Source organism: Gobius niger, assembly GCF_951799975.1.
Source record: "Gobius niger genome assembly, chromosome: 2".
Taxonomy (NCBI): domain Eukaryota; kingdom Metazoa; phylum Chordata; class Actinopteri; order Gobiiformes; family Gobiidae; genus Gobius; species Gobius niger.
In genome coordinates this window covers 9,593,123-9,605,119 of record NC_136853.1, presented here as the reverse complement: position 1 = coordinate 9,605,119, position 11,997 = coordinate 9,593,123, and positions in this window count along the sequence as shown.

Genomic DNA, 11,997 nt, shown 5'->3' with positions numbered 1-11,997 from the left:
TAAAGGGACTATACAGAGTTTAAAAATGTTAAAATTAAGTAATTTCCTCCCCCTACATGTTCCAGCCATGTCTTCATGTGTAGAATGAGCTCAGACCTGTTCACCACAACTGCCTCTAAAATCCTGCACTGTCACTCAAAAAGATGTTATTTCGGGTCCGAAGTGCCGTCATGCACGAGCTTAATATAGAAGCTGCAGTTACACCTATGGCCTGAGGTGGCAGTAGTGAGTATAAAATGGCAAACTTGCATCTAGCCCCTTTAAAGAAGCAGACACAGTCCCTACAGTCCTAGGCTCAAAACGTACCTCTTCGAATTAGCTTATGATCAGGTCAGTTAGGTAAAGCTCTAACCCACAGCCTGAAGTAAAGCTGCCTGGGAAGTACAGTACACTGAGCGCTATCCTCTTCTTCTTCTTACTGCAGACGTTGTCTTATTATGATGCAATATCTCTTTAATTGTAGTATGTTCATTATTGTTCAAATGGTGTCTCCCTTGGGAGTGGGACAGTGGGTCTGATTGAGTGGAGGAACCCGGCTGAACGGTGTGTGATGTTAGCCCATCTGCTCAGGGACTCTCATCGGCCCTGGGTTTTCTATGCCTGTCCGTCCATGGGAGTGGATCTCTCCTTCTGTGGGTCTCCCTGAGGTTTCTTCGTTTTCCCCAACATAAAAAATCCCATGTATTTTTAGCATTGACTTTTCGAAAAAGTCAACTATTAACATCACGGCACCGGCTAGTGATGCGTGGGTCAGGGTTTTTTCAACCCGCGGGTCCCGCATTTGCAGCAGGTTCTAACCTGACCCAGCCAGCCCCGCAACGCTGTCCTATGTTTACAACCCGCCCCGCACCCGCAACCATTAAAAATTACGCGTTACAAATAAGATCCGTAAGAACAGTACCGGCGTGTCATACCCTCGCGCTCTCTCTCTCTCTCCTAAGGTCTAACGCAAAGTCACACACAGTCACACATACTGTGGAAAATAGGAGACATGAGCTCCACAAAAGCGTTCTCTGGATCACAAGCTGCAAAACGCTGCTTGTTTTATGAAAATCCACTGTATATTTACGCCAAAAACCTGCTGTAACAATTACGGAATAAGTTGTGACTGAATTCAATGCATGCGCGTTCAACGGCATAAAGTGCTCGCGACCGGCATTTTTTGACCCCTCCCGACCCACCCCGCGATCAAGAATCAGGAGAATTTCATGACCCGAATGGAATCCGCAACCGCATCCGCATCACTAGCACTGTGCTAACTCACGCACATGAAACATACAAGGCAAAATTGAAGATTTGTCTAAAACATTATAAACTGCAAAATTATATTATATATTATATATTAAGACATTTAGTTGAATTTTGAAGTCCATCCATCTAACTATTTTCTTCCGCTTTATCCGGGGCCGGGTCGCGGGGGCAGCAGTCTCAGCAGAGATGCCCAAACTTCCCGATCCACACACACCTCCTCCAGTTGTTCTGGGGGGACCCCGAGGCGACACCAGGCCAGCTTGGAGACATAGTCCCACCAGCGTGTCCTGGGCCTTCCACGAGGCCTCTTCCCACTAGGACATGCCTGGAACACCTCCCGCGGGAGGCGACCAGGAGGCATCCGGAACAGATGCCCTAGCCACCTCAGCTGGCTCCTTTCGACGTGAAGGAGCAGTGACTCTACACCGAGCTCCTCCCGGGTAACTGAGCTCCTCACCCGATCTCGAAGGGTGCGCCCAGCCACCCTGTGAAGGAAACTCATTTCGGCCGCTTGTATTCGCTGATTTCAAGAATTTTGAAGTATTGTTTGTTTCTTGTAAAATACCCGCGCAAGTGTCGGTAGTTAGCACATAGCTGATTAGCCGGTGTCGTGCCATTAAACTCTAAAAAATTGACTTTTTTGAAAAGTCAACGTTAAATATACATGGGATTTTTTGTGTCGGACCCCGACACGTGAGTGGGTGGGTCTGTGGAGATCTAAAGTCTCTGGAGCAAAAACGACTTCATTTATTGGGTTCACCGCTGCATCAGATGGCTGAGTGCATCCAGCTATGGATGAGAAATAACACGTGTTAGTACAGTGCAGTTCTTCATAAAATCTGAAATACATGTTTAGTTTTTTTTTTTAACAATTCATGACATCCCAATCACAACAAATACATACATAATACATACATAAAATATAACAACAATCACAATTCAACAAACAACATGCTTCCTGAAAACAAATAGTCATCATAATGGATTGACCCCTTTCATACATATACAAAAAAAATATTATAATAATTCAGAAATCATAAATAACAATACTAGCCTTGAGATGGTGGCTTCCTGGTGGACTGTGGGGCTTGGACAGATGAGGTTTCCCTCACTGTCCCTGTTCTTCCACCTCACCACATGCACAGGTGCCCCTTGAGCTGCAGATTTCTTATTTGAAATGTTACAGAGGAAGTCCTCAACATTCATAAGGTCATCAATGACCTCACCATCACTCTGCAGTAACTCCTGCAGCTCAGAATCATCACTTATGATTTAAAATACAAGTAAACACAGACAGAACAACTCATTGCCAAATGCAAATGGCAGAAAGAAAGAGAGAGACGGGACAGAGACAATAAGTACTAATGAAGCAACAGTGACTAATGTATAAATGACAGACTGACGTGGCATTAAAAAGCGCCTTTGTATAATTCAATAAAATTATATTCTGATGAGCGATTTAAATGAGCTGAACTTGATGAAAGAAAAGAACATAGGTGGTAAGGTATAGATAGATAAGATTGGGTCTAGGTTTGCTTCACTTGACGTTACTCATTGAAGTGGACAGACATAACTAAGAATTATGGGAAGTGTAAGTGCTCTCCTCGTGACCCAAACAAACTCATGCTGTTAGCTCATTGTTTATACGTGTCTAAAAAAGGAAATGAAATGTAAATGAGAGAAAACGACACATTTTGGACTCTATTTTAAGAAGAAATCACACGTCAGAGGAAAACAGCACATCAAGGGAGCAGGGGAAGGCTCAGCTAATGGTAAGTGCTTTATTTCACACTGGACGAGCGGTTTATATGTGATTGGAAGTGTCAATAGGGAGGATCGCAGTTATTGTTTATTTCAGCGATTTTCACCGGATGTTTTGGTGAATGGTGGGCAAATGGTGATTTTTCCAGACCCCGGCGGAAGACTGAACGAACGATATGGAATGCATGGCTTTGACAAATGATAGCCATGATCTTCCCCGGAGCCTGGACCCTGGTGGTGGTGGAGGAGACCTGGGTTGGCCACTTGATGAGCGGAGCCGAGGAGGAGCCAGGCGGAGAAAGGGGTGGAGGAGGGTTGTAGCACGGCTGGCAGACGGCCGAGTGATTGACCAGGGAGCTTAAAAAGGGGATCCTGAGCGATGAGCGGCTGGTGAGGGGATGAGCAGCTGCGGTGATTGGCTGTTGTGAAGGTGCGGCTTGAGCGGGGTCCGTGATTGGATGATTGGAGTGCGCTGCCGGTGATGAGGTGATGAATGAATGCAGCTGGTAGGTCTTCCAGGTTGAATTTGCGCATAAGCTTCATATCACTGCTCTTTTACAGTGCACATCACAGAAGCAAAGCTCTGTTTGTGAACATTGTTTTGACCCATCATAGAACTATAATCATATATTTAATACAGTGGCAAAGCCGACCAGAGCCTCCGACTTGACGGTGATCCCTTCATATTTTAGCAAGTTCCTTCTTTGTTTTGATGCTGGCTGGTGTGCCGTTATTTCCTCTGGTGGTGTTTGAGAGAGAGGTGTAAGGCGTGCAAGCTGGTAGGCTCACATGGTGCGCTTGAGGTCACCCTCAAGGCTTCGGCTTGGTTTGTCCTGGACCCATCATTTTTTGGCTTTGATGAACAACAATTTGGCCTCAGATTTACGCAGAAATACTGTAGTACTTGCCTGTCTTGTGAGTGAGATTTTCCATGTTTTGTTTTTTTAGCATTGTTCTAATTGCAAATACAGAAGAAGAAGCGACTACACACGTTTGCGCCAACGGATCCTCTGACCACCACCATACAATCACTCACACCACACACATCATTCAATCTGGCCTATTGTGCATGTTTTTAGTGGTAGGGGAAACTGGAGTACCTGGAGGAAACCTACGCAGACACGGGGAGAACATGCAAACTCCACACAGAAAAGCCCCGTGCAGGTGGGAATTGAACCCGGACCTTCTAGCTGTGAAGCGAGAGCGCTAACCGCTGCGCTATCGTGCCGCCAAATACACTATTAGTATTTTTTACATTTTTGTTTGTATTTTTGTTGGATAAACCTAGCAGAATTTGTACTATGTGTTGAATTGTCTGAAATTGTCAAATGGAGCTGTTCCTTGACTCTCATTCAAATACATTACAAACCCATTGCGTCAAGTTTGACAAAAATGGGCACCTTTTTGCGTGACTATGTGACACAAAAGGCTAGTGACCATTCGTCAATGTATAATGATTTCGGAGTGAGACTGTGTTGAGTGTACAGTGCACTGCAGTAGTCAAGACATGCCGTGTTTATTTATGTTTTTGTTTCTTTGATTGATTGTAGCTTTTGCTAATTGTTTGCTAAAAGTGTGATGAGCTGTCAGCAGTGCTTCACTATCACTGTCATTATTGCCACTGCCACTTTTGAGAGAAAGTAAGACATTTTGTTTGTGAACAATGACACTGATATTGCTGAAGAACAGCCAGTAACACAAAACAACACATTACTAACATTTATGGTCACATTGGCTCAATTAGAGTAAGAGTGCTTCTCCACAGATATAAAGGTAGTTGTTCTTGGACAAGACAATTCATACACTTTTATATACCGTATGTAGTCTGTGAGTGGACAAAAGGTGTCGAGGCGAGCCACTGATTGGCAGACAAGCTTTTCCTCACCAAGGAAATTTGGCAACACTTTATATTAAAGCAGTACTAAGTAACTCTTCCCCCATAGAGGCCATAAGCGCAACTGCAGGTGTAGTAGCAAGTTACGATTTTTTTAACTTATTAATTGTCTTGGAGAGCAAATACTACGCTGACAGGAAAGGCGAAGGGAGAGAGGGTTCCTGTGCATCCAATTATACAATGGAAATATTTTTTTTCACTCAAACTTGGCTGTAAATACTGTTTAAAGTGACGTTAGCCCGCAGTTAGCTTTGCCCGTTAGCATGTTAGCTTCTTCTTCGATGATTACATTAGTGTGTATTGCTTTCTCCGCACCGGTGGCAGTCAAGTTGCAAACATGGTTTTCTGGCCAGAGACACCGGGGGAGATGAAAGACCCTCCAATCATCCCATAAACACTTCTATTACCCCCACAGGGACTACGGAACGGATTTATTAAGGTAAATACGTTACTTAGTACTGCTTTAAGAGGTGCTAAAGTATTAATTAGGTATTAATAAGCAATAGAAATGAATATGCCATGAATAATGTTCATGATTATTATTTTACTGCATTTGAATGTACTTAACCAAGCATTTGTTTACTATGCTGTGTGTATAAATTCGCTCTTCCAGGGCAGGCCCAAGCTACTTTGGCGCCCTAGGCAAGATTGAATCTTTCAGCCCCCCATCCCCCTCGCCCCCCCAAAAAAAAGAATTCAATTAAAAAAAGAAAAAAAATAGCTGAAAAAAACATTAATATAATGTATGTGTATTTCTCTAGCACACATGCGCAAAGCCTTTTCCTGAATTGTCTTGACCCAAAGAACGTTCTATAGTTTATCAAAAAGGAGAAGGGCTTCCAGGACATCCATAGAGTGTGATTAAAAAACAGAGGTGCTCTTTGGAGCAGGGAGAGTCATTCAAAAAACAGAGAAACCAAGGCACCCTCTAAATGTTTGTCCATTTTGACATGCCATGAATATAAAGGCATTTTAACTTCTCCAGAGAGTGCCTTGGTTTCTCTATTTGTACTTTTTTTTTTAACATTCCATAGTTGTTGGGTTTGTTTGTGTTTTTTTTCCAATTCCTTTCCGATACAATAAAATAAAAGGCTAGTTTTATTTTATTGTATTTTATTGTAAAAAATGGAATAAGGCAGAAACTAAACCTTGCCACATTTTCCTCTCTAGTAATTCCTTTTATTTTAGTTTGTGCCATTGGAATATTTGGAATCACACCTCAAGGCAAGGAATCCGTGTACCTTTCGATCATTAGTTATTCCGTTTCAAAATAAAATCAGAAAAACAACATTTCCATTTGTTTTTTTGTTTTTTTCCCTTTCTAAACTTGAATTAGAAAAAGAAATCTTGAATACGTCAATGTCAATGTGTTTGTTTTGGTTCTAGTTGTTTTTAATTCCCTCCAAAATTATGACGTTACTATTATTTCGTTTTATTATTGTTTGCGACACCGGAAGTGAGGAGAGACCTCAGCTCAGAGCCGCTCCTACACTTGCTTGGAAAGTTTTATGCATATACTTTTTAAAACTTGGGCAACACATGCAGAGATCAGAGATGCTTTATATTACCACGGAGGGAATGGTTGCTCAGAAATATCCGTGAGGAGATTCTGCTTGGAAAACAACCTTAAAAAGCTGGGCAGACACTGTGCGTCTCTGTCATGCAGTGTACAGGGGGCTACGAGCCACGAACAGCTGCTCACGACGAACGTACGAGTGAAAATCGCACGATCGCAAGGTTTTCAAACATGTTGATATTTTTTGCGAGTCGTGCGGTCCTGGCCCTGTGGCAGCGACACTGAAGCCGGCGGAAAGCAGCGCGAACACGGGGAAATGCAGCTGCAGGCGCCGGGAGGAGAGGACACACGCGTTATCAGTCCCGTCGCCAGACGTCAGTCTTAAGGGGGGCATATGAAATCCACGGGGGGCACATTTACTATTAAATACATATTTTTCACATGGTATTCACGGAGCCCTGGCGCACACTGATCATTACATTAAACATAATCAACAGCAAATATGACCAGACCAACTACAGCTGCAACATAAGTCCTCCTGGCGGAAACGTCAGTACAGGTGCAGGTGGCGTTTCTCTGAGTTGAACCTCATCATCAACACATCCTTCTACTCAGACTTGAATTTATGAAAGTGAGGTCCTTTTCAAAAGCTGAATGAGCTGGGCCTCGCATCTGTGCAGAATAATGCGCCGATGCAACGAAAACACGTTTCTGAGTGTGGAAAACGACCGGACTCTGGGGCTGTAGAACGAGCGCCTGCACCCCCACACTCCCCCCACACTCCCCCCCCCCCCCCCCCCCCCCCCCCCCACACACACTCGTGCCACCGTTGTTGGACCATGAATATGGCTCGGTCAGTGCTGTGGCCGCGTCCACTCTTCAGTCTCTCTCAGCTTCACTAAAGCTCCAGTGTCTGAGTGGAAAACGCACACTTGGAACGCGGGCTCTTTTCGACTTCAGCGCTTTGTAGTAAAACACACACGAGCTCCTTTCACTGCCTTTACTCTCACGAGCCGGGACGGGAAATGAGCATAAAGAGGCGACATCGTGGACTCTCAGAGCGGAGGATGATCGTTAATACTCATATCATATCAGCTATATTTTATTTTGTGCCCAGACAACACGGGAGCCGTGCGCAATTGCGCACGAGCGCAGCTTAGAGGGAACCGTGCCAGAGAAAGAGAGAGAGGGGTGAACTGCCCTCTCTCGGTGTCAGGAGAGGAAATAGTTGCTTGTTGTGGAGTTTGGGCTGGTCTCTAATCAGGCAGAAAGCGCAAAAGTAACAGTGATACGTAGCCTATCTTTGCCTAGTTTGTAGTGGCTTCTCGTGGTTATACGGCGTATACCTGCGTATCATAGACGACATCACATCTGTGTCTGGGGGGCACAAGCATCTTGGGGGACGGGCACGGCCCCCTATGGCCCGCCCATAGCGACGGGTATGCGCGTTATTATATATTTTTTTATTCCTCTTCGTCACTTTAGTTGTGCATGATTACTTTGCAAAACAAGGGTCACTGCTGAAGTGGGGGGACGGAGAGAGGAGTGGCAGAGGGACAGTTTGGGAATGCACGACCGGAAAGGGTTTTAGAGCGCGGCTCTGGGGAAACAGAGAGAGAGCTCCCGAACGCTCCCGGCACCAGCTCTCCCGGGCCATGGGAGAGAAAAAGGCGCGTGGAGTCCGTGAGTGAGGCGGGTGCAGGAGCCCCGACACTCACATCTGCACCTGTTCGCTCAGCTCCGCTCTTGGCCGCCTCCGAAGCGACATCACCGCGCACTGCCTCCTCCTCCTCCGCCCCGGTCACCTCAGCTGCTGCAGCTGCTGCTCTACGAGGAGCTCAAAGTGAGCAGCAACGAGTTTGAGGAATAAAAGTCCTAATGACATAATAAACAACGGTTACAGAGGAGATGCGTTGAAGCTCGACCTCTTTTGCTTAAGTTTGTTTTTGTTTCCCTCTTGCGCGAGGGAGAGAGAGGCAGAGAAAAAGTTACTCATCATTTCCAGTAGCAAATCAAACCGAAGCAGTAGTGAACAAAATAACGGAGGTTGTTTTAGCAGTGTTTGTTTCCACTGCAGAGCAAAGAAATGGGTCGATATTTTATCTAGAATTTTTTGCCTTTCCAATTTAATTTAGAAAATGGAAATACAATAAAACAACCACATAATTAGTTTTTCTGATTTTATTTTGAAACGGAATAACTAATGATCGAAAGGTACACGGATTGCAAGGCATAAATAAAACCCTTTTCTTTTTTTTTTTAAAGAAAGAAATGAAACAATACATGCCCGGGTTTCACTGGCCTCCATGACACCACATTGACTCACCTCAGATGACCGATTCGTCTTCGACCTTTCTTGAACAGTCATGTAGCCATCCTTCCATCTGAAGGATAGCAGCAGAGATGTCGGCTTAAGTTCCTCTCCGGGGGCTCTTCTCCCTGACAGACCCTACACAGCGGACACAGCTCAGCGCCACAACCCGCACTATCTGTCTTTGTTATCAGTGACTGCAAAAGAGTGTCACCTCTTCTCTGAGCTCGCTCTCCCTCCTCGGTGTTCTCCTTGAAATCCAGTCCAGCACTCTGTGTCAGATCTGATCTAAGGGCCAGGTTAGAGGATACAGGAACAATGTAGATTTGGACGACTGATGTACTTTATCTGAAGGGATTGTAACATACAAGTTGAAAAGCCATTATGTATTTATATAGGAAGGTTTAGTTTTGATTTGAAGCCTCGATAGATCACAAACATTACAACAAGTGACTAGTAGACAATCATGTAAAGAATGCAGAAGAAGGAAGGGCTTTACTTGTATAGCCATGTCACAGACATGGTGACAAAGTGCTTTAACATGGGACATTTTTACAGTGACTCCACGCAAGGCGGTGTCGAGCTACAATGTTTTAGATGTTTTTTGAGTTTTTAACTATTTATTTCCATGTTTATTATTATTTTCCTGCCCTTTTAACCTCTTACCCCCCAATCTTAAAGCTTCTTGACTGGAGCTTACAGCCTCTAACGCCTCATTTGAAACTGAGACCTACAAAACTGACTTGCGGTTTTGTCACTTTTTTGTTGTGCTTTTGTTGCTTTTTATGGCATTATTGTTGCTTTTCAGGCACGTTTTGTCACTCTTTTGTCACGTTTTTGTTGCATTTTGATCTTTTGATCTTATTTTTGGCTCTATTTTGACACTTTTAGACTTGGGTAATGCCAAAGTGGTTCAGGTGGGAGTTAAGAGGTTGAACCATTTGGGATGCTTGTCCGTGAAAAACTGAACTCTTTCTGAAATCTTTCCTTCCGAGATGTCCTTGTTTTATTTCACCAGATCAAACAGATATCATAAGACATTTTCTGCATAAAGTTGATAAATGAGAGCCATTGGGCTAATGCTTTGAACACTAATGAGAAACATACCAGATCTCTAACTAACCACAGCTCTCCTCCAAAGACGATAATAATATCAGACAATATTATTCTGATGCGTAGGCCTAACACTCGAATGAAAACAGTTGAATAGTTTAATGGGGCTGTCACAGTAAGAATGGCCTTGGGATCACACTATACAATGCAGAAAGAAGCAGAGCGAAGATAGCATCTTTCTTGTAATTAAAGCTTTGCAAAGGTCTGTCCATGCTGCTGGCTTTTCATTTTCATCTGAGGCAAGCCATTAAAGCATTCATAATTGTGGAACTCACTTTTCTTAGGTTTCAACCTTGTTATAATAGTTTCTTTAAAAAAATAAACCATCTTTCATATTTCATAGAAACATGTACTGGGGTTTGATTCCAGGACAGGTGGGGCCTTTCTGTGTGAGGCTTGTATGTTCTCCCTGTGTCTGTGTACGTTTTCTTCAGGAGCTCCGGTTTCTACTACAACTCAAAATGCTATAGGTTTTCCTCTGGGGCCCCTGAGAAGGAAATGTCCCCAGTGGGACAAAAACAAAACAAAATAAACTCAGGATTATGGCCTGTTCTTATTCACTATGTCTCCTTGTTACAATATGCTTAAATGGTTCTTCTAGAAAGACATAAGACTTAACAAAATTGTTAATTTATACCTTACATGTTGAGACGGTGTGAATATACCTCTGTGTTCTTCAGAGGTGTCTTCTGGCAAGCATGATGTCCCTTTTATCAGCTGTTGTTTTCAGTAACCTCCACACGGCGGCAAGCGTGGCCACTAGGGCTGGGCGATACGGACCAACAGTCATATCCCGATATATTTAGGTTGAATATTGATATACGATATATATCTCGATATTTCTTCTGGAAAGTGAGTGCTGGGAAATGAAATGTTATGTCAAAGTCAAATACGAGTAGTTTTATTAAAAACTCACGATAAAATGTAAACATAAATACTGTTTTCTTTTGTGTAATTGTGTTTAAATAATTCTTGCACACTTTCCATAAATCATATAAACTTCATTTCACTTCTTAAATGTCACTGTGGTTGTCTCCTATATGATATATTTAACTGAAATGTCTTATCCAGACAAATAATCAACATTTACAGGGGTGCCCAAACCTTTGCATACCACTGTAACTTGACAGTTCATTTTCAATAGCCCCCCTCTTGGTTGCTGCAATGGTGGTGGCTGCGCGTTGTTTGAAGATGCTTGCCAGTGTCTTCTTAGCTTTTGGCACTACTGCTGCTTCTCCATTTGCAGGCTCAGGCACAGTGGGCACTTGTAGGTCAGGCCTCTGACAGCTGCTCCGATCAGCCAGTAGTGTCTCCACCTCCAAACAGCTTTGTGCTTCAAGGCATCGACTTTTTCACTTGGGATGTAGGTGGCCCTGAACCGTGGATCCACAAATGAAGCCATCTCCAATTGGTCAGTAGTGGCTGGGTCAGAATACTTGCAGTCGAGATACTCAACAATGCTGGTCCTTATTGATTTGCAAAGCTCACTGTCACCCTCTTCACATGCCAGGAGACTTTTGTTAAAAAGGTGCGGCACAGGTTTCACATTATGATAGAGTGACGTATTCCTCACCTGACAAAGCATCAGTAAAGTCCTGGAGAGGTTTCATGATCTTTTGGACTGCTTCTAGGACTTCTAAGTCCTGCCAGGTAAGGATAAGGTGACTGGTCTTTTTGTCACCAAACAGGACTTTGGCCAGTGCACCTTCCTGCTTCAGGACTCTCTGGATCATCTACTGCCTTGATCCCCAGCGTGGCAGACCCAGCTGAATGTGGACTTCAGCAAGCTGTCTCATTTTCTTCAAACAGCAGACTTTCAGCTTTCATTTGAGAGTATTTACATCCAAATCGGACGAGTGGTGTAGGAATTTTATGTGAACCTCCCACTTATCAAGGGACCATAAGCAGTGGCTGCTCAGCTGTTCCATGGCCCGGTGTTTGCTCTTCCCGCATTATCCCATTTATAAGGAACAGGTGAGATGTCCAGAGTTCATTTCAAGTGTGATGTTTGCATTTTGGATATTGTTGCTATTATTTTCAATATGAAAGAGCTATCAGTATCAGTGAAGCCAGCCATTATTATCAGAAAAACTAACCTAAACTAACATATTGCGTGGCCAGTTTGGAACATTACTAAAAAGAAAGAACACA